This window comes from Macaca nemestrina, chromosome 12 (genome assembly GCF_043159975.1).
Source record: "Macaca nemestrina isolate mMacNem1 chromosome 12, mMacNem.hap1, whole genome shotgun sequence".
Taxonomy (NCBI): domain Eukaryota; kingdom Metazoa; phylum Chordata; class Mammalia; order Primates; family Cercopithecidae; genus Macaca; species Macaca nemestrina.
In genome coordinates, this window is record NC_092136.1 from 91784927 (window position 1) to 91809846 (window position 24920).

Consider the following 24920-nt stretch of genomic DNA (forward strand, 5'->3'; position numbering starts at 1 on the left):
GAGACAGCAGGCAGGATCAAAACAGAAAGCAGAAACCTGACATGATTCCCAAAGGGGTTAGAGTGTAGCTGCAGACCTTGCGGACTCATCCCTCGAGGAAGTAAAGGGAAATGGTGTTAAGCTGGTTGAAACTAATTGTAAAATCTTCCTTTCAGTGCCCCGTGCCTGCCTCAGTCCATCCTCCACACCAGGATAATCTTCCAGGAAAACAAAGCTTGTTATGTCTACTAAAAACTTCAGTGAGCTCCCCATGGCTATAAGATGTAGCGCAAGTGCCTTGGCTTGAACCAGCCCAGTTCCCCATCCTGGGCTTCATGTCCACTTTCAGTGTATGTTATCTGTGCTCTGTCATCTGGACTTTTACACCATCCCAAGACTTTTTGTGGTGTCCTTGCCATTACATGTGCCATTCTGGCCTCCTGATATCATTTTTCTGCCCCACAGATCCACCTCCCCACCCTGTCCTACACAAATCCATCCTCATTTTAAACCCTTCTTTCCTTAAAATCTTGCTGTACTACTTGAGAAGCCTTTCTCCAATATTTCCACCACCTGAATGCCATCCCCAAGCTCAACAGGGTTCACTTTTTCCCGGAGAACTTTTCTTCACATCTCTACAGAGTTTTGAGAAAAAGTAAAGTCAAAGTCTCACTCCCCAGATAGACAGTGAAATCTTCAGAGACTATATTATTATATCCTGAGTGCGGGGCAATTAGTAGGTGCAGCTAATTTGTTAAATAACTGACCAAACATTCAGCCTGAACTCCATGGAAGCAAAGCTCTTGATAGAATATGATTGCTGACATATCTGCCATAATTCAGAATCTGTCTTATTTGCCCTTCCCTGTTCTTTCTCTACCTTTTTATGTTCTTTATACATTTTTGCATTTATTTCAGCCACACCAGACACTTACTTATCGCTTTTGATTTAATTTCTCCCTTCATAGATCTGCTGTGCATGGACATCTCAGCTGCGAGCCTTATGTTCATAAATATCTGCCGGATGGCTTTCTTGTTCAGATGCCTTCGGTGTGTGAATGGAAACTGTCGACAAAGTCTGCTCGATAAGCTGCATTGTTTGCTCACGCTCAAATAGGGCTGAGATGTGTCCATCAATAACAACTCACATTGCATTAAAATAGAGATGAAAACACATACAAGGAAAATAAACTTCATTTAGACTTAATGAAATTTAATGCATTTCACAAGAGTGTAAAATATTTTCAAAGGTGGACACCTTTAGAAAGAGCTACTCTGATAGGAATATGTCCCTCTGGTGGTTTGCTATTGGGATACAGGAATAGTTAGTGTCTATGTCCTCATCATTTTATGATTTAAAGTGCTTAAATGGACAGCTTTATTTTTGTATTTTTCAAATGGGCAGCAGCATTCAACAAAGGAAGGAAAAGCCACAGGCACATTTCAGGCCTGAAGGATCACTTGGGTCTTGAGTGTGCCAAGTCTTAATTGCAAGCTCTTGTTAATGAGAGAAGCAGGGCAGGCAGGCAGTGGTCGAATCAGAAGAAAGGAGTGCTTGTACGCCATTCAGACCAACCTCACTCTCACCTAATTTAGAAGTGGAGCTGTTTCTGACTTCCCTTAGCCTGGATGAGTTGACATGTGGATTCCCTATTAACTGTTGCTGCCTGTGATTTTTGTGATTTAAGAGAGGAGCTGACTATGTTTTTCACCACATTAATAGCAATGAAACATATGATGAAGTGCCATGCTCTTTTCTGGGTCCAGCTGCACTTCCAGCCAGACTGTGGATTGAGAGCCCCTTGACTTAGTGTTACTCAAACAATTTCTCTCCCTGTAGATAGTGAGTATTGCACGGCCAGCAGCTCTCTGCCAGTCTAGGGCACAGAGACCCAGTCATGACCACACTGGTGACTGGAAGAGAGATAAATGCCAGCTTTGCAAGCCACTAGGTGGATTTTCCAGGAAGACAGAAGCACTATTGTAATTCCTAGTCTCACTAACTTATTTTTTTCTTAATGTTAGGTTTTAAGAAAGACTTTGTGGCTATGGTGGCTTCAAATCAATCCTGAGGCTTTAGAAGAATATAATTGCAGTTCTAAGAAGAATCTGAGGCCTCTAGGAGATCTGCCAGTAGTGGCCCCAAGGTATAACGTCACTAGCTCAGTGAAAAGAGAGAGAAAAGATCTGAAGAGAGTGGTTGTAGGTATTCACAATGATTTTCTCGTACTTCTTGTTTCTGGTATGTAACAATTCTTTATGATTTCTGGATGTTGCAGTAAATAAGGTCTGTCTAAGGGTTTTTATTTTTTTATTTTTCTGTTTTTAGTTTTGGTTTTGTTTTAAAGATGTGGACATCTACATATAATCATGTATGCATGTGAATGTATACACACTTATACATACATACACTTGTGTGTACGTGTATTTCTTCATGAGTAACAGGAAAACCAATGATCTTTCCACACAAGCTTATCATTTTCCTTCAGCATACTTCTAAGGGTTGAAATTACATTGTGGTCTTGTGTATTTCAGTGACCACAGACTGAGTCTAGCCATGAGAACCACTCAAACATTTAACATGTCCCAGCCACGGACAACACAATTGCTTTGTCATGCTTGTTACTGTAAAGCCTGAATAAAGAGAAATGGAGTCTGAATCGCTCTCTTCATATTTCTTGAACTTTTGGTTGCACAGTAAGCAAAAGATCAGGCTGACGTTTCTAGAGAAAAGTGGGTAGATTCGTTTGATGGGGCTGCCATCAGAAAACAACACAGACTGGGTAGCTTAAACAACAGAAAATTATTTTCTTACTATTCTGGAGACTAGAAGTCCAAGATCAAGGTGTCAGTGGCTTTGTTTTCTCCCGAGGCTTCTCTCCTTGCAGGGGGCAACCATCTCCCTATGGCCTTGCATGGTCTCTCTGTGTGTTCCTGGCCTATCTCTTTCTCTTTTTAGAAGGACTCCAGGCCCCAAATTATTAGCCTTATTTTAGCCTAATTATCTCTTTACAGCTCTCATCTCCAAATATAGTTATATTCTGCAGTAGCAGGAATTTGCACTCCACATATGAATTTTGGGGGACATAATTCAGGCTATAACAGTAGGCCTCTTCAGTGAATATCTCTACAAACATTATTATCAAGATTTGATCCAACTTGGGGTCCTTGGCTTCCAGAGGCTCTGCTTTTTGACAATGATATGCTTATTTAAGTCATTCTGTGGATGCCCTGTTTAGAATAATAGTCACTGTCTGTTGTTCATGGACAAAACAAAACAAAAGACCAGATCTGAGGCTTAACTCGGGTTACATTTGGTAAGTGGAATATGCCAAGTAGTATCATTTTTAATGAGACCTTCGGAAAGCATTGCACGTGACTAAAATAAGGTAAGAATTGCCGGCCTTCCCTAGTATGAAATTGGAAGAACTCTCAGGGCTGCGTTGTTCTGACTCATTGAAATTTCTTCATCTGTCATCATATCTGCTTCTTTACTCCCAGTTCATCTGTCCTACTATAGAAAATAACATATTTAAAAATCCTTCTGCCACTTGTCCACGTCTCCCTCAGACATTCAAGGTTAGATATATGCAAGGTTGTTAAATAAGTTACAAAAGACTTCTTGGGATATTTCATCACTGTAAGATGTTTTCCTCCTCTGCAATTCCTTAATCAAAATAATTAATAATTATAATTATTAATGTTATAATGATAAAAACAAAAGCAGAGCTGCTATTATTAAGTTACAAGCATTTTACAAAGAGCTTTGTATTTATTATCCCAATTAATTTTCACAACAGCCCTGTGAAATATGGACTATCAGTATTTCCATTAAGAGGATGAGAAAACTCAAACTCTATCCATGATCAAGTTCTTAACTACTTAATTTTCTTCTTAGTCCTGAATCTCTCCAACTCCTCATGTCCAGCCAATCAGTCCTCCATTGTATCTGGCTTGGCAACTCTGGTGCTGATTTTTAGCATGTTCTAGGTCATATTTGCTCAAAAATCTCTGACTCCCCTAACCCAATCCAGCCCAAAGTCTAGGCTGGTCCTCTGGGTTGGTATTTTGCTAACCTGCCCCATCTCCATACCTGGGAGTGTCTGAAAGCTCAAGTCTTACTAGGGTCATTTTTAAAAAGCCCTGCAGTAGCTGAGTTCAAAACTAATTCTGATAAATGAAGATGCTTTTCACCATTTAGGTTTGAAAAACATTGCTATAAAAATATGTAAGATAATCAGCTGATTAAATTTTGTGTATTTCACCTTTCTACCACAAGTGCCCAACTAAAAAAAAAAAAAAAAGAGCAGAATCTTTTACAAGGGCCAAGATAACATCAATAAAATAAAGACATTATCTATAATCTTAAGATGCCACGAGGCCCCCTTTTTCCTCTGAATTCTTTCCAAAAGGAATTATAGCTGGTGTCCAGACCCTCAACAACTCTGACACTGCCTTTCTGTGAAGACAGCTCTGCTGCTGTCTAATAATTTCAAGAGATCTCATACTTAGCATTTTCTCACCAAGAGACTTAAGATCACTTTCTTTCGGGACAACCTGATTGACATTGCGAACTTCTGTTTGTTTGCTTGCTTTTTTGCCTATGATTTTTTTTCTTTTTAACAGAAGTGATGCCATCATTCATTCTGAATCCAGCATCCCCTTGAATTAAGATGAAGTCCGAGGCCACCTTTGTAACATGGAGTTATGCAGAGAGGCCTATCTGTCAACTAAAAATCCCTACTTTCTTTCTCAGTCTAAAAGAACTAGCTAAAAACTGTACAGGAATTCCATCCATTTACCCCATCCCAGTCATGGTGTAAATTCCAAACCTGGGCAACTTTGTGCTTGCTAATTGACTTTATTCAGTATCTTGAATCTAAAGGTTGACTGAAGGTGGAGAAGAAGAAAATACGAATTTATACAAATGACTTAACTGCATGTAATACAACACGAGGTACAGGCAAGCTCAGCATACACCAGGTGCATGGCAGATGGGGGAGTAATCCTTATTGCTAATAAATTCAAGTGCATGTCTCCACTGGAAAAAGTAAAAATGCAGACCCCATTAGTATTAATATAGTTACTTCTTGCCTCACGTCTACACAGATTTTTTTTTTGCATTATCCCAAAGCTGGTAGTCATAACATGTACATTTTGCATCATTTTCATAGATTCTCTTGTCTTTTCCCACACACATCTATGAAATGTCCACTCACTCAATTTAATTATTATAATGCATTTGCCTCTTACCAAGTAATCCAGTAGCTACAAATCAATGCTGGGCACCCCAAACTGATACAGGGTATGCTGTTGGAGTCTTGTTCTGCACATAAAGCTGGGAGAATTCAAGTATAGAAAAGAGGAGGCTGTGATTCTGGCTGATTAGAAATATCCCCACCCTACAAAACCAACATACATACTATGTTCCAGATACTTTTCTAGGTGCTTATGTTATTTCATTTAGTCCTTGCAATGACCCAATGGGAAAGGGATTATTATATCTTATTACAGATGAAGAAACCAAGGCACAGAGAGGAACAGTAACTTACCCAGGGTCACCACTCTGACTGGTGGACCTGCGACTGAGCCAGAGCCACTTAGCTGTGGAGTTTGTGTGTTGACCACCCCAGCCTATGGAAATGGCCCAGGTCAGAGTCACTACTCATCTGCCTGGGGAACTTCATGCTCAACAAGACATGAGAGAACTATTCTCCCAACAGAACATCTGAGCTATGTTCCTAAATCTGTCACCAACTTGATCCAAGACCCTGAGAAATGCCTCTTAAACTCTCTGGTAATTAGTATTGTTATGTGATTGCATGGTGGGAGTGAAACATATTTGGACAGCAGTAAACACTAGAGAGATAAAAAGGGTTATGTGTGTTACTGTTGTTTATAAAAATATAAAAGTTATGGAGAACATTTCCCTTTCCCTTTTCTCAAACTTCACGTATTTATCCAGCATTGTCTTACCCTTAATAATATGTAATATTTTCCTGGAAATTAATTTTTCTTTTAAGAAACAGGGTCTCATTCTGTCACCCAGGCTGGAGTGCAGTGTGCAGTCATGGCTTGCTACAGTCTTGAATACCAGGACTCAAGCCATCCTCCTGCCTCAATCTCTTGAGTAGCTACCACTAAAAGTGTGTACCGCCACCACATTCAGCTACTTTTTTTTTTTTTTTTTTTTTTTTTGGTAGAGAGGAGGTCTCACTTTGTTGCCCAGGCTGCTCTCTAACTCTTGGCCTCAAGCACTCCTCCTGCCTTGGCCTCCCAAAGTGTTAGCATTACAGGTGTGAGCCACCATACCGAGGTGAATTTTTGTATTAAATAATTAATCGAGTTCCATTATAAGAATGTCACCTAATCACCATTAAAATACATACAAAATAAGTAAATAAAATGAAGTTACCCAGATATCACTTAAAATCATCTCACATACCACAGAGGAAAATATAGTTCTTCCTGATAGTCTACATATATAAAATTTTCATATTTTCTTCCTTCATTGCCTTGCTTTTTTTTTATTCCTTCTTCCTTCTCTTCATGAATACTTAATGAGTATATACTATGCGCCAAGCAGTTTTCTATACAACTAGAGAGAATCCAAAGTAAGTCTCTGTTTTCATAAAGCTTACTTCCCACTATGAAAATAATCAACAAATAAACAAAATTTAGCATTGAATATTGTCAGAGTTTCTACGGAAACTAAAACATAGTACAGAGGCAGACAGCAGAGCAGGTGTGAAGAGATCTTCTCTGTCTCATCGAGATCCCTCTCAATTATTTTCCACACTCTTTTTCCAGTTTGAGCTCTGCCAGTGGGACCGTCCTGGGCAGGAGACTGGGGAGAAGAGGCAGCTTGCTGGTTTTCCCGAACCACTTCCTCCCTGCAAGGTCAGTGGATAGGGGGGTGGGTCTCAGCATTTTCAACTCAACTCTCTTTCTGAATTTTGGGGCCTAGGACCCTGACCGTACGGGGAATGGAATTCTATTTGAGATGGGGTGATCAGGAAAGTCTTCTCTGAGGCCTTGGTACTTTTTCTTTAAATCAGAGAACCTTACAAGACACCAACTAAGATAAACACAGATTTTTGGTAACCTACAGCTCCCTTAACGCCATCCGACATAAGAAGATTTTGGAAATTCAAGTGATCTCATTGTTCAATTCCCACCTATGAGTGAGAACATGCGGTATTTGGTTTTCTGTTCTTACGATAGTTTGCTGAGAATGATGGTTTTCAGCTGCATCAAATTTAAATCAGATCTTTTTTCTTTTTCTTTCTAGACTCCTTGCATATGATTATCAGAGAAGAGCCATTACAACCAGGGACTGTGAGCAGGAGCATCTGATAGTAAGCACGGCCAGGGACTGTGGAAATGGGAGAGACACTCGGATGGAAAAGCAGCTCAAGATGGGATGAGAAAGCAGACAAAGGAGGCAAGCGCTTCTGAACAGAGTGCCAGTCTATGGGGCCCAAAGCTAAATCCTCAACTTTCAAATCTGTGAATATCTGAAGATCAAATATTGGAGCCTCTCAATATTTGATGATCTGGTTTATCTGCATGTATAACTAGCATTTTGTTACCCTCATATTAAGTTATATTTTTAGTTTCAGTTTTCCAAGAAATGCTGCTTGAAACTACAAACATTGTTTAAGTATTTTTGAGCAAAATGCATTCTCTTTTTAATACCCTTGCTTTAGTGTCTCTTTTTCCTTAATTTTTTATGGCTGGAAGAGTATAATTAATTCAACATGGTTGCTTAGAGAGACATTTTCCAGGCCCCACTAGGCATACTGTAGTCATTTATTCAAAATTAGGCGTAGGGAATAAGAATCTCAAATAAATAATTTATTATATTTGATGTAAATTCATCTAGATTTTCTGACTTTTCTGAAAAATATATGCTAATGCCCTTAAACAGGATGAAATATTTGTAGTATATTTCTGGACTATCTTTATCACCCCACAACTTTGTTTAGACAAATACCAATTGGAACTCAGAAATTCAGTGTATTACTCTGAAAGTGTGCTCACTGGGCAAGATTTTTTAAGCCTTATGGATTTTAAGTGCATAGTGAACTGCACTTTCTAAGATGAGAGAAAAATATATTTTTCATATTAGTGGTATCAGAAACTTGTCTTCACCCCCAAATGGGCCCTAACTCACTTCAATCACCTATGGTTTATCTGAAATTTTAAAATGTATGTTTTGCTGAATTCTGATATATCAAGAGCTCTTTGTTTTCTTAAATAACTACTTTGAAAGAATGATTTTGCAATCCTATAACTAGTACTTATTACTTCAGATCATTCTAACATGACTCACAGATTAAGTCCTCGCCACTCACTCAACTTTTGGCAAGCATGAACATTACCTCCCCAAAATCTACAGAAATGTTTATACATGCTGTGTGAACTGTGGGCTCTTCTGAGGACTGACTGGAAATTAAATAATATATGCCTTTTTTTTTTTTTAGCTTGGATTCCTATAAACTAAAGCAAAAATAGAAATTGTATTTATGGAGTGAATGAGAGTTTACTTTAAGAAATATGACAACAAAATATATTTTTGTCATATTTCTCAATTTAACAAAATACTGTTAACAAATGTGCCAATGCTTCTCTGGGCAGTTTATATTTTATCTGAAAGTTGTCATATAACTAAGTAATCAAAGAAAGTGTGTCTTTGCTTAGCTCAGACTTTAGAGTTGGAAGGGGCCTTAACAATTAATTGTATAAACTTTTTTATTGACAAGAATGCCCAGAGCTTGAACAGAGAAGTAAGTTAGCTAAGAATGGTTTAATCTTTTCTGAATTCATGGAGAGGTACCCAGGAGCTTCTTTCTCTCTGTCCTCCTTGCTATGCTCCTCTGAACCTTCAAGGAGGCTAACTGAGGTTGGCCAGGCCAGGAAAAGTTACTGCCGGAAACGTTGGAGATCTTCAGTGACCAGCAGAAAGGAAGAAATTATTCAGGTTGATGTTCTAAGGAATTAGGGCCCAGTAATTACTGCTGGTCATTGTCCCATCAAACCTTGACAGGGTTCCACAGTTGCAGTCACTTCCTGCGTGAATCTGATTCTCCGTCTGGAATTTAGATACATAAACCAGTGTCTTGTTTGGCCTCCAGTGCTTCCACATATATCTGTGCTGAATGGTCACTGCACCAAAGTCCCCACCCACAGAGATAGATGGGGCTGAATTTTACTTACCCCACCCCCACCACTCATCAAGCCTTACTTTGTGGCATAGCAACATGTCACACCACCCAATGAAAAAGATACCACTTTCTGACCTTATAGGAGAATTACCCACTCATTGAATTATCCATCTCCTCAAAGGGGGTGATCTAATGCACTTCTGTTAGTCATGTGGACTGGTGGCATTCTGGATACTTTACCATTTGAATGTCTTTCGGACATCTGCTTTTCAAATGGGTAGCTTAGCTCGATGACCTTCGTTAACAATAACTCTGACTTTTTAGTTCTAAGAGTAACAGAGAGGGCACCTATTCCTCCTTTATGCTAATTCTTCATAAAATTTCTACAGAAAGATTTGGCCAATTGGCAGCATGTACAGGGCCCTCTGTGGCTATTATGAGTAGTCACCCTTGAATTTATAACTAGGAGCCATTTTTCATATTCTAATAATGATCAGTTCTATGCAATACATATACTATGGCATTTTCTTAAAGAAGGTGCTTTTCCAAATCTATGCCCTTGGATATGTTGTAAGCCTTCGATTGAGTTTTGACATTTTCATATCTTCATTAGTGAATTCCAGCAAATCTATTCTCCTTGAAACCACTGGCTGCTCCCACCACCTCTCTCAGAGAGTTATTTGCTTACTGAAGGTTTAGGGCAAATTTTATTACTCTGGACAATAAAATAATGTGGTGTCTCTCTTTGAGCTATGAGGGCATTCATTATTCTTATGTATCCTTCCCATCATATTGAGAATTCATGTTTTAAAAAATTTTACTTAATCCATTGACTCATAGAATGTTAAGCCTGGAATAATGAATATTAATAAGGTAATACCCCAATAGGCAGAACATTGTGTCCTCCTTGTTCGCCACCAGGAAGCTGCACTTTCCATTTTCCCTTCCTCTCCTATTAGCTGAGGATTACATCTGACACCCAGCAGGCCCTCAATGGACAGACAATGAATAACACAGTGAGTGTAGAAAGTAACTACTTTTCTTTTTGATCAATGGCACCTTCAATACTCCCAGTGTAAAACTGGAAGAATGTGGCACAGTAAGACACATGGGAACAACGGAAAACATCAGGAAGAATTCTCGGAGCCACATTCCAGGTGATTCCAAACTCTTAACTCTAACACTTAACTGTATCCCTCTGTTTCCCCAACTGGACCACAAAGCCTGTGAAGTGGTTCTTGTCACTAATCCTGTCACTAACCCTGGGGATCTGAAACTTTTCCCTTTGTATATACCATTCTCCCCTTTCCCACAATATAATAAGCCTCATGAGTGATGATCACAGCCTTGCTTTCTTCTATCTTCACCTCTACTCAGGTCTCCAAAATCTTTATAGTCCAGAATCTACTTACTACAATCTATTAGAAGGAAATACATTATTGAATTAAAGCAAAGGTCTCAACTAGTTGAGTAAAGGTGTTGAGAAATGAGGTGGAGGAGAAGAAAACGAGATAAAATTAGTAACAGATTATTGTCTAAGATCCTTTTAACATCTTATTTGGAATGAATGTGAGGGTCTGTAACACTAGGCTTCTGAGTCCCTTCTTTACCAGAGCTACTAATGTAGTCTGCAAAGTAATAAGTGCTCCATTGGCCTAAGGGGATTTGTCCTGCTGCCAGACCTATCACCAAGAAGGCATACAGGCTTTCTGAGTGACTAACCACACTCAGCAGATTTTATTAATGGTTGTGATGACTACCTACATAATCCCCCCACATATAAGACTTCTAAGGGCACCTGTGAGGAGACAATTCTACCAATTTCTTTTGTAATCCCTTTTTCTGGTCATGTAACCAATGTAAGCAGGGGTTTTCCCATATGTCTGAGATAAACTGGCCTGTTGAAGCTCAGCCCCTTTCCAGAGATTCTGTTCTGGCCCCTCCACTTTCCTCTTCCACATGGACTTAATAATCTGATTTATTGCACTTTTCTTTCATGGGGGTGTAGGGGTCTCCGAACCAGCCAGAATAATTGATGACCCTCTTTCTCACCTGAGTTCTGAATAAATTGAGAAGAGAATAAAAGATGGCGATAAAAATATCCCTTTATGACCACTAACAGTGAAGACAGAGGATGCAGCCTCATATGACAGCTAAACAGGCTTCTTAACAAAAAAACTTTTGAATAGATCAGATTTATTCCTCTGCCTGCCAAGTCCTAGGCCTAAACAGCTAAGATTTGCAGAATAGGTGAACAAAGAAGGGACCCTGCTCTCTGTGGGCACCTTTTCCCAAAAGAAGTTGCTGAGCTGAGCTTTATTCTTCACGGATTTGTTAATCATCTGAGGCACTGCCCCCTCCCCTCTCCTCAGGTTGCTGAGTGCATAGAGTGGAGAAGAGCCAGAAGTATTCAGGGAAAACCCCTTCTAATGTAAAGCAGAGGTTGGGAAGAGTCAACCTTTACTTAAAAATTAACCAGTGAGGCCAACTCTACTGAAATAAATTGAAGCTTTAAAACAATTTTTTTTTTTTTGGTCTACTTAGTCATTCCAGGAGCAGTCTCTGCCATTTCGAGGATAGGTGCAGCCATGGGTAACATTTTTATTTCTCCTTCAGCAATGTTTGTTTCTGAACATTCCTGGCTAATTATACTGCTTGGTCAACCAAACCAGGCAGGCCAAACCTCCCACAGGAGGCTCTGTGGGAATTGCCTGGAGACTCGATCATTCACTTCAGAATAATCCAGAAAGTTGATCCCAAGTCATGGCTGAGTGTAGCCCTCTGGCTCAGTGTGCAGAACCCTGCCCTGACTGAGCCGTTAGCTTGTTCAGAGCCATGTCCTTAGCCTGACTTCAACAGTGGCACTAATTCTCATGAATCCTCAGCTGAGACAGCCTGTGCACGATACTTCATTTGGCACACTCATACTGCCATGGTCTTCCAAAGAGCCCGCGGGGAATGACGGCAGGGCCATGGTGATCAGTACTTGGGAATAAGGTGGGGTGAGAAAAGGTTATACTGGCATCCTCATCAGCATGGTCAGTCTATGTCAGGTGAACATAGAGTGGCAGCTAGAGACTTGTTAGTCATCACTGCTATATGTGCTTTAAACCATATTACACATTTTTTTGAGGGCAGAAAGGGACATATTTCTCCAGTGTTTTCTTCCTGTGACTTGAATGTTTCTTCCATGGAAAAGATCACCATGAGTCCTGGAGGTACCTTAGAGCTTGATGACCTTAAAGGTGGGGCTCAGCCCTCTTGGTGCTCTGGGGGGACATGTCCCTTTGTCTCTTTGAACCTCAGCTTTCCCATCTGCAAAATAAATGCATAATTACCCCATGTATTCACGGTGAGTATTGACTGGGATTACACATGGGAAGTACTCATCACACCTAGTACTAGTACATAGTTGCATAAAAGTTGATCCAACTAAAATTATCTTACGATGACCTACCACACAACAGAAAAAATAATCTTCAGATACATGCTTTTGGTATTTTATGAGGCAAGAATTTTGACAAATGAGATTACCCTTCAAAGAAGACATATTACTCTAAGTTTCTGAGATATAATTCATTCTTTCCTCTTCCCTGTTTTCTAACTTTGACTCCCTTTTGATGGCATTAACCTAATATGTTGCCATTTTACAAGAAAGATATAAATGCAAGTCATGTAAAGGTGAGGTTTCTACAAGGGAAATAAGGGAATAGAATTGCCTGTCTTAAGAACCTGCATGAAATGAGATGCCATCTCAGCCCAGTTGAAATGGCTTTTACTCAAAAGACAAGCAATAACAAATGCTGGAGAGAATGAGGAGAAAAGAGAATCCTGGTACACTGTTGTTGGGAATGGAAATTAGTATAACCACTATGGAGAACAGGTTGGAGGTTCCCCAAAAGCCAAAAATAGAACCACCATATAATCCAGCAACCCCACTGCTAGGTATATTACCAAAAGAAAGAAAATAAGGATATTGAAGAGATATCTGCACTCCCATGTTTATTTCAGCACTGTTCACAGTGGCCAAGATTTGGAGGTAACTTAAGTGTCCATCAACAGATAAATGGTTAAAGAAAATGTGGTACATATACACAATGGAGTACTATTTAGCCATAAAAAAGAATGAGAGCTTGTTATTTGCAACCACATAGATAGAACTGGAGGTCATTATGTTAAGTGAAATAAGCCAGGCACAGAAAAAGAAACTGCATATTCAGAGTCATTGGTGAGGACTACAAATTAAAACAATTGAACTAATGGAGACAAAGAGTAGAACGATGGGTACCAGGAGACTGGGAGGGGCAGTGCACAGCTGGGGAGAAGTAGGGAGGGTTAACTGGTATGAAAATATAGTTAGAGAGAATGAATAAGATCTAGTATTTGATAGCATAATAGGGTGGCTACAGTCAACAGTAATTTATTATACATTTTAAAATAACAAAGAGTATACTTGGAATGCTTGTAACACAAAGAATGATAAATGCTTGAGGTGATAGATACCCCATTTACTCTGATGTTATTATTATACATTGTATTCTTGTATCAAAATATCTCATGTACTCCATAAATATATACCTACTAGGTACTGATAAACATTTAAAAAAAATAAAGAGCCTACATGAGACAGGTGCTCACATCCACTCAGTTAAAAAGTAGCAGAGCTGTAATTTCAACTCAAAACTGTTTCCTTCCAAAGTATTTACCCTTTCCACTGAACCATTTTCCAGTCTAGTTAGTAGATGTCTGTCAGATAAGGACATGGTGAAGTACTTATAAGCTAAGTAGTAAGTCTAAGTAGCTGTACTGAACTATAAACTCTTACTTCATGATTGTCCTCATTATGAAGGAATATCAAGAAAATAGACTACAAATATTTCTACCTCTTCAATATATTATTTCTTCAATATATACTCTAACATTCTCCTTGCCAACTGATCTTCTTGCCTCCAGTTTTACCCCTCTGATCCACCAAGTATTGCATACTACTGTGTTTTGATACATAGTAAGTACTTGTAGGATGAAAATTCCTTCTATTGCTTGTAGCAGCATATTCAAAATTAAAATGTTACATTTACTCTCATCCTTATACCTCTTTGATAACTTTTCCTTGCCTTTCCTTGGTTGAAATGGACAGGTGTGACATACAAAAGCCTTCATTATTTGACCTCTGTTTCTCTCTACATCTTTGTCTGTAAGCACACATTTATGTTCAAATCATACTGAACTATTTGCAATTTCTCAAACATGTTCTGATAGCCATGTGTGTTCTGATAGCCATTCCTTAAGATCTTTGCACATTCCTAGTCCTGAAATACTCTTCCTACAATTTCTTTGCCTCCTGTTTTTCAGATCTTAATACAGAAGGAAGCCTTTCCTGACATCTCATAAGACAAAGTTAGCTATCATTTTTGTGTTTCTTTGTTAAATTCTGTGGTGGTATTTACCAAGTTCTATCCTGTCCTAACTACCTATCTCCACTAGACTATAAGCAGTTTGAGAGCAGCTATTCTTTCTGTTATATCTTAAGGCCTAGGACTGTGTCTAAGCTCAAAATTTGTTGAATGAATAAATGAATCGGACAATTGAGACAGAACACCGACATGAATTGAAAGTGGTTGGGGGAAATTGAGCAGATAGTATATGTGTATTTCAGAGCTCATAGTCCAGAGTCACCTTAACAGTGCCCCTAAAGTTTTCACCATTTTACATGTTCATCTCCCAGGAAACTCTAGATCATTTCTATCTTTGTCAATAAGAATCAAAATCAACCAAGATAAACATGAAATGTACTTATTAAACTAAGTTTGAATTAAACAAGCAGGAGAGAATATTTTCAAGTTAGTCTTCATATTCAACTGTATAGATAATTTTATAGATAAGTAATAGACTACAGAGATTATCTAAGGAGGCATTTATTCAACAAATATTACTGAGCGCCCACTCTGTGCCAACAGAGTGCTAGGCAATGAGGTTATGGAAGTGAGTAATACTCACTAAAGGTCTCTGAGCCTCAGTTTCCTCACCCTAAAATGAAGGCTTTTCAAGTAACTATCTCATAGATTTCATATAATTGCTTATCATAATGGTTGACTTATAGTAAGTACTCAATAAACATTAGCTTTGGTGAAGTGATGATAAAGAGGAGATGATGACTGTGGTGATATAACAATTCAGCTACCATGTGGAACCCACGGTCTCATAGGAATGACAAACACATGAAAGGTATGTGTTCTACCACATGATAGGCGCCATGAAAGAGGAGTCAAAAAGAAGGAGCGACAGTGTAATGAGGGGAATAATTAGCTCTGTTTGAGGACAGCAAAAGAAAGTGGAACCAATCATAATGGCTTCCCCGCAGAAGAGACAAATCTGAAGCTTGAAGCATTCGTTGTTTTCTGCAGGCATTTTAACCCTTGTCTTACTTAAGGATCTCAATCCTATGTCTCTTTCCTCCTATAAGTAACTTTTCCATAAATGCCGGTCTTAATACCTGGGCAATCTCATCAGGAGAAAGTCAGATATAAAGGTATACTCTAGTGGGTTATCTCCCTAACTAAAGTTTATTTATCTACTTCCATTTTTCAGCAAAGAATGTTAAAGCATTTTAATGAAGTATGTTAATGAAACTGAAGTCTGAATATATTTTAAAATTTAATTTTTTGAATAGCTCACCTATCAAAGGGGGATTATCTATCTAATTATTTTCAAGGCACCTATCACTGGTGTCTTCCTGCTTTGACAAATGCATTCATTTTTAGGCAAAACATGTGTGCCAAGAAAATTACAGTGTCTGTCAAGCTTAGAGGAATCTGATGTACAAACTTTGCTATGAAAATTATAGAATATGGAGTTTTAAGAATGTGGCCACAGTCCTAAGCTGGAATTGTAGATATTTATGAAAAATTTTTTGAAAGTACCCTTTTAACCACTAGTACTGAAAATCAAATTGATATTGAGGGCACCTCACTCCGTGTTGCTCTTTCTCTTACTCATAGAGTAGGGATTGCTTTAGCAGGGTTCATACAGATAGACTTATGAAGCTATGTAGGTTTTAATTAGTCCCCAGTATCTTCACCCTTTCATTTGGACCTCCTCAGTAACTAAAGTTTGATCTCTCTCTTTTTTTCATTTTTATGTTGTAAAGCCATTATAAATCTACAGCAAATAAACTAGCAGGAGATTAATACCAATAGCAACAATATAACAACAGCAGACATAAAAAATACAGCTGGACTCCACCATAAACAGATGAAACCCAGCTACAAAGAATGCTTCACTATTCAGTTCATAAAAGACTGAATGCTGTCAGCCCAGCCACAGGAGGACAATCAAACTGGCTTTCCTGGACAGGCACCGCAACTCATTGATCAACTCCGCCACTTCAGACAGAGTTAGCAAAGGGAAATAGATCTCTCTCCTTCCACTCTGGCAGTAGGAAAGAAGGGGAGGCAGGGAAAGAGAAGGGAGGAGGGCAGGATGTGTAGATGTGAAGTCAAGCAGCCAGGCTTGGGGAAAACAATGGGAAAACCTCAGATGAACCTGCCCTGGAGTGCTCAGCATAATGTACCATTCATTGAACATTGAACAATGCAGCACCCCCAAAGCCTATGTCAGAAGTGATGCAGTGTAGAGACGATGAAAATGAGGACCATATTTTTAAGTTCATAATCAAATATAAAACATATGTTCATGGGAAAATTTAAAAACTTACTGAAATTAAGACTGTTTCACAAAGTCTAGATACTATGGTTAGCAGACCTTTGAGATACATGCACATACACACATACATACATATGTATAGACACACATACACATATATAGTCATGTGTTATATAACAATATTTAGTCAATGACAGACTGCATGTACAATGGTGGTTCCATAAAAGTGCAATACTATATTTTTGCTGCACTTTTTCTGTTTAGAAATATAAATACTTACCACTGTGTTACAATTGCCTGCAATATTCAGTAAGGTAACATGCTATAAAGATTCGTATCCTAGGAGGAATAGGCTACATCATATAGCCTAGGTGTACAGTAGGCAATGTTGTCTAGGTTTGTTTAAGTATACTCTGTGATGTTCGGACAACAATGAAATTGCCTAACGACACATTTCTCAGAATATATCTCCATCATTAAGTGAGATATGACTCTGTGTGTGCGTGTGTGTGTGTGTATCCTTATGATGTGTTAAGTCTTTTTCTAGGTACAAAAGACAGGCTTCATACAAGGTAGAATGAAAATGTTGCAAAATAGAGATGACCAATGTGTTTTGGTATTCACTCAGGCAGGAAGCTTGAGGGAAGACAAGGCATTTAGGCTTGATCTTAAAAGCTAAGTAAGGTTTGCATAGACAAAGTAAGAGGCAATAGAATGCTACAAAAGAAGAGCATGAAAGATGACATGATGGTGGTAAACGTGTAATGGTGTAAATGTGTATTAAGAGTAAAGGAGTAAGGCTAGAGTGTGAGTATGTGGAAGGGGAAAACAAAGATAGGGTATGAACTTCATGATGGGACTTGGACTTTATCCCTTAGCCAGTGGAAGCAATTCAAAGTTTATGCAAGAGGACGTGATGTGTTTTAGAATGATAGGTATACATAGGTCTGAAGGATCAATTAGAACAGAAAGACTGCAGTAAGATTTCTTAGGAAGTTATTTTAATATTCCTGAGAGAGGGACTAAGAGACAAAGCAGAATTAGCTACCTATTGGGTATGGACTTTGGAGGAGGAGAAAGTTTTAGATCTGTGCTTCTCCTGTGTTGATATGCATATATATCATTGTTCTGGTCAAAATGGAGATTTTGATTCAGTAGGTCTGGTGAGGCATAAGATTCTGTATTTCTAAGCAGCTCCCAGATGATGTCAATGCTGATGAACTGTACTTTCAACAACAAGATTTGAGACCACGCCAGATATTTCCTTCTTGGAAACTGGCTATGTGATGTTTCATTAAATGAGATAGGCTTGGATCAGGGGAAGATACTGACTGACTCCACTACTGGACACATTCAATGTGAGGCACACCAGCCGAGAGTTAGAAATTGGATTGCTCTTTTAGAAATGAGGCTAAAGCTGTACTTAAACAATTGGAAATTACTAGAAGAGAGGATCAAGGCAAAATTTAAGTGGATAAGACTGTGCAGAAAAAAAAAGGAGTTAAAAAAAGAGTCAAAAATAGTATATTACAGAAGACCTGGAACAAAATGGGCACTTAATAATTACTTGTTGAAGAAACAAATGAATGTGCCCCTATTTAAAAGGCAAATTAAAAAAAAAAAAGGAGAACAATGGGAGACTGGGAAGGAGCAGTCAAGAAGGCCAAATGACAGCTGAGTCACAGGAGACATAAGAGAGAAGTCTTTTGCTGAATGCTGAATAGGGAATGCATACTGTGAGATGTTGCTGTGAGTTTGCATGGTCTTTCTAAGATGTTGTAGTGGGTGATGTGGCAAGCCATCCAGATCCCCTCCAGGATTGAAGAGCTCATTCTCCCAACTGCTGAGAGAGTTGGCTGCAATGAATCTCAGCCAAGTTCCTTTCCAGAAATGGGCCTTCCTCAAGAGCAGCCTCATTCAAATTCATGCTCCCTTTCTACAGGCAGCTCAAGTCCAGTGACCGGCCCATGTGGGGATATAAAGGCTTAGCCCCTTGCCTCAAAGTATGATCCTGCTGAAGAGGCATCCCAGCTTAAGACAGCTTGTGAGATCGGCTGAGGTCCTGTTTATACTATTTAATAGTCCAGTTACTCCTTCTCCCCAGCCCTGCGGCCTTCACTCCTTCACAGGTGTTGTTTCTGGGAGAACTCCCCAGTAAAATTCCATCTGAGTCTGTTTCCCGAAAATCTGACCTAAGACAGATGTTAACTTTATTCCTAGAGATTAAATTGCAAAAGCCATTCATATTTGAGGCTGTGTCTCCCTAGGCCCTTTTCTAAACTGAGACTGTGCTTCTCTGCCTCAATCTTCTTTTGCTTTTTTGCTTCTGAAACTGTACTGGTAGGTACTGCCACACCATCTGTGCAGCAACAGCCCAGCAAATTTTGGGGGCATTTGCTACAGTAAGGTCACATTCCCAGCTGTTGTGTCATGTCTTCCACATCTTCTTTGATTTCTCTCACTCCTTACTTTGCAGAGAGCAGTTCAAGGTACAACCTCCCTCCTTCTTTGTTTCTATTATCCACCTGCTGTTGTAGAGAACTGACATTATCTTATGTATTCTTTAAAATGGAAAGACAAGGAACTCACTAATTAAATTTGCAGATCAAGCTGAAATAAAAGGCATAGCAAAATCACCAAGGACAGGCACGTTATATAAAGTGGCTTCAGTGCTTAAAAATACAGTCAGGAAATGACCAAATGAGTTTCAGCATGGAGACCTGAAAGTTAATACATCTGGAGGAAAGGAACCTGAAACACAGCTATTTAAATTTCCAGGGAGAAAACTGGAAAGCAACAAGACCAGCAAGAAAAAAAAAAAGAATAAAAAAGAACAGGAAGGTGATATTAGACACTTCAACATAAGCTTATGGTGCAGTGAAACTGAATAAAAAACAGGGTGCATTTCTTGGCTGTATTTTAAGATGCATTACTGCACATGGTTGCAAGGTGATCCCCATATGGAGCTGCCATGTGGTAGACCATGTTGGTTTTCAGGTGCTTGGGTAATAGACTGAAATAGACAAATTGGAAGCAATTGGAAGACAGATACAGAAATAATGAATAGGAGTGACTGAATTACAAAAAAGGTGATAAATGGGTGTAGGTAATTTCCTCCAGTGCCAAAGGAGAGTGAAGATGAAGGTCGACATGGGAGCAACATTGCTCTAATGCAGAAAAGCCTGTGCCGGAGTGTTACTTGTCAAAATGGGATTAAGGCTGAGAGAGAAAAGGGTAGTTTCAAAAAGTTGGCAAGTACTTCCAAATGGGCAGCCACTATGGCACAGTCATCAAAAAGGGAGCTGTAAAAGCAACAGCACTACAGATGTAGATGCATCTGTGAACACTGGGCTTCATAGCATGAGTATGAACCTGAGGCCAGCTTCAGCACTGGACAAAGTTGCAGCTCCATTCCAGGCACAGAGTTGGTCAGTTCAGATGACTGCTCTAAGTTTTCATTTTTAATTGATTCAAAATAAAAATAGATGAACAAGTACAATGTGTGCCCAAAAGTAGAGTTGATGTTCCACCAGCCTATAAACTCATTAAGAGCAGAGCCCTTGTCTTATTCATCTCTGTGTCTCAGGTGTCTGGTGCAACAGAACTGCTTATTAAATGTTTTCTGAATTAGTTAATGAGGGAAAACTGAGAAAAAAATATTCCTGCCGTGAAGTTCCGGGCCACATTTCTGGCAGACCACAGGCTCAGCACTTCTGGGGCTCTTTGGAAACTTTCCCCACAGGGCTTGCATTCAAGAAAGAGATTTGTGCCTCACTGGCTGTCCTGGGCCCATAGTATCTTTTTTCAAGGGGAGAAAATCCCTCAGCATGGGGTCAGGCAGGCTCCCACATTTAAAAATTAGATAGCTTCTTTTTTATTAAAGTCCAAGTGTGAAACGGAAGAAGCTGACAGGAAGTGTTCATTAATATGTTGAACAAATGTTAGGACTCTGTATAGTTTAGCAGTTAACAGCAGCTAAGAGCCAGATGGCCAGATTTCAAATTTTGGCTCTGCTACTTCCTAATTGGGTATATCCTTTGGCAAGTAATTTAACTTCCCTGTGCTTAGTTTCTTCATTTGTAAAACAAGTATAATAATAGTTCTTGATGAATGGAGTTGTACTGAGGATTAAATTAAATAATCTATGTAAAGCATTGAGAAGAATGCTGATCAGTAAATCTTTCAACTCTCTCTCTCTCTCCCCCTACTCTCTTTCTCTCCATTCCTCTGTGTGTCTGTGTGTGTGTGTGTGCATGTGTGTGTGCGTGTGTGTAGCACTTATGGGCTAGGCATTCCTATACATTGCAGAGACAATGGTAGTAAATAAGATTGGCAAGATATTTTCCTATATATGTCCTGCTCTCATACTCATAGATCTTCCCTTCTCATTAGAGAGTCAGACTCTAAGCAAAAAAGTAAGTAAATAAGGGCTATAATTTCAGATGGAGATGAGTTCCATGAGAAAATAAAATGAAATGATATACTAAAGAATGACTTGGGCAGGAACAAGGCACTGTATTCGAGTGTCCAGAAAGAGATGCTTTCAGAAAGTCGGAGCTGAGAACTGAAAGACCAGAAGGAACCAGTCATGTGAGAGCCCACAGAAGAAATAATACAATGCATAGATGTCACTTTAAGATGTAATAAGTTTGTCATTTTCAAGAAGGCAGAGTAATAAGTACTTCGTGGACCAGACAGGGCAGAGGTAGATGAGCTCTAGGAGGTAGGCATGGCCAGATCATGCAGAGCTTTGAGGCCCAGGGCAATAACTTTTAATCTAATTTTAATGCAGTGGGAAGCCATTGGAAACATTTGGGCAGAGAGTGACATGATCTGACTTCAAATTTATAAAAGAACACTTTGACTGGCTTCTGTGTAGAGACTTGACAGCATGGTACTAGAGGAGAAACAAAGGGACCAATTGGAGGCTATCGGCTATTGCAGAATCCAGATGACGATTAATGCCACTGGAACTGGGGTTATAGCACTGAAGATGGAAAGAATGTGATGAGTTTAAGCTATGTGTTAGAGTAAAACCAGTCAGATTCCCTCACGGATTAGATGTGGAGGAAGTTGAATCTGTTAGCTTCTTCAGTGTCTGGCACTTGACTAAGCCTAGAAACAAAATGGTTAAAAACACTAATTATATACAGAGCCTACATTTAAGTAGCTCTTTTGAGCTATATTTAGCAGGGAACACAATCATACTCAGACTTCAAGGAAGGGATTATCTACAGAGGCATGAGCAACTTTGGACAAGTCAGCAAAAATGGTGGAGAACATAGAAAACTATCAAGAATCAAAAGCCACCACCACCATAGGCTTAGAAAGGCAAGGGGAGGAAATAGCACTAACAAAGCCCAGTAAACATGGGAACCCTGGAGAAGGGCTGCCCAGCAGGAGATGTATTCCCAGAGGGACATTCTCTGCCATAGAATGTGTCCAGCACAGAAAAAAGTAAGGAGTGAATACCGTGACCTCTTCCTTGTCCCACCCTCCAATTTCTTATGACTGCCTTTCATAAGCTAAGCCTTATTGGAATCCAGGCAGCAAAGGAGGTGTGATTATCTGAGGTGTCAGCCCACTCAGGGTATAGGAGAGGATAGAGAAAAGCAGAGGAGGAAGCTGGGTGAGTTGGGAGGGATAGGCAAATGGAAAATGAAAAGTACGCAAGCATGCAAAAATACTACAGAAAAAAGAAAATAATCATTTGGAATCAAGTGTAAGACTAGCTTCAGGGTTTTCACGCAGATCAGCTCAGAGATAGTGTCCAGTTCAAATTCTTCCAAGCAAAAAACCTGAGACTACAACCCAATTTCCCATCTTCTCAAAGTAGTCACTACTCTCTCATTTCTTTCTCCCTCAACAACAAGAGGAAGGAGGAAAAAACTACGGCTGCAGAGGGTGATTTAATATCCTGTTGCCTCTGAAGAAAAATACACTTCTTCATTATAAGAGTTTTATTGCCAATGACTAGAAGGAAATGTATAGGGAACAACACAAGATGACTAACACAGGAAGTTATAAAACTCACAGCTCTAACTGTCATGGCCCTGGGCCCATGGTGCCTGAATCCCTCTGGGACTATTAAATGGAAGGCTCCCTGGCACCTGAATTTGGCTTTAGTTTTCTCTCTCCATCTCTGTGATTCCACCTAAAATCAGCCAAGCACCTGCTCCCCTCCAGCCTAGACAGCACATACCTCCATGTTTAAAGGGACTGTTTGACCGAGAGACACCCGCCTCACCTGACCACAGAGCTGGAAAATATACTATGTCAGACTTCCATGCAACTGCTGGTGGGAGAAAGTTTTCATGTGTCTCTCTGGGCCCTTATGCCTCTCCCCTGTATTCCCATCCTCATCCGAATCCACATTTCACCAAACTCCCTAACGCTAAGCAGCTGTGGAAGTTCAGATCACAGTCTCTGAGGAGCTCCTGGTTTCCCATGGAATGTGATTTGCCTCATCGTCTTACAGCCTGCCTCCACTTTGCTTTCTTATCATATCAGAGGCTTGGGATGCCTGTGTGCACAATAAATCAATGGCATTTTAACCTTTCCCTGTGGCCTCAATTACTATGCGCCTTGGTGCAGCTTGCTGTGCTGATCACGTTTATGACTTCACCTAAATTCTTAATGCTTTATCTCATTGTAAAGAAATGGGATTATTTTTTATGAAAATGTAACTTTTAGCTTAGCCCACCAGACAATTGCCAATATGCTATGAAAGGAATAAAATAGACCCCGAAAAGTCTTATCTCCTAGAATTTACCCCTCCTATAATCTAGATTATAAACTCAATGGAGATACAGATCATATCTGAATTGAACATTACTGTACCGTAGACCCTATTGCTACATCTAGTGTACAATTTGTGCTTGATATTTGTTGAATACTGAATAGTAAATTGTTTTACAAATGGAATTTTTTTAATTACCACCTCTGCCTGTGCCACCCTAAGCATGCACATGTATAGGCATGCACACACACATGCACTTTACATTCATCCATGCATGATGCTCTCAGTCATGTGTAGCTCAAGGTGATCAATAGAGGTATTTGTATAAGAAAGCAGAAACAGTTATGTATAAAAACAAGACAACAAAGTTTACTGTTGGCAGTGGTTCCAGGTATGAGACTGCCCCCATCCCTCACTATCTCTACCTCTGCCCGTCCAGGGAGTCTGTTTTCTGAAAGGCCTTACTTGGTTGCTTCCTCTCCACAATTCAAGAGATAAACTCAGTTAGGTCTCTCTCTCTCTCTCTCTCTCTCTCTTTTTTTTAAACTATTGCCTTTTCTTCACCAAGTTTTTCATAGAGTGGAAATTTCCTCCTAGAGGAATTCTGGACTTTTGCATTTATATTAGACATTCTGGAGTAATCTTCAGTATTCCTTTGTTCAATCTTCTTTGTCCATAAGCCTTTCCAGAGTCTCTCCCCCAGCACCATTCAACAGCCTACTTTGTGTTTCTTCTGCCTACCTTTTCCCCTAACTTCACCTCTTGTTTAGGTGCACATTTCTTTCAAAACTGGACCATTAACTTCTTGAGGAAAGTCCTAAGTCTTTTCCTCTTTATATTACCTCATACATACACTCTACCTCCAATCAGAAAAAAAATTGTCTTCTCTTTGGTCTCACAGCTGTTATTTCTTTCCAGCTTTGATCTGTCAAAATTAATGTTATTTGGAGGAATATAAAAATAGAAAAACAAAATAGTTGAGTCAAGCCCATGAAAGTAAAATGCTCTCTACGAAGAACCACTTTCAGGGTTCAAGGCTAAATGCTCTTTGAATCCTGTGAACTGGAATTCCTCTCAGAGATCTTCTCTGCCTTCCTCAGGCAGTGGCCAGTCTTGGCCAGACACCTTTGGTTTTGCCAAGAAAGTACAGTTCCTGTCTGCAAACAGCACAAGCATAGTAGGTCAGCAGACAGGCAGAGCTGGTTCAAATTTATGAACGGCATCTTCATATTGTGGCTCATGAATACACTGTTGTCTTTACCGGGTGAGGAAGACATTTGGTGAAGTTTTTAAAAGAATAAAAGAACAGAAAAGATAAATCTTACATTTCCACGTAGCTTAGTGTCAGAGCATTTCAGATTCATGCTTCTAGC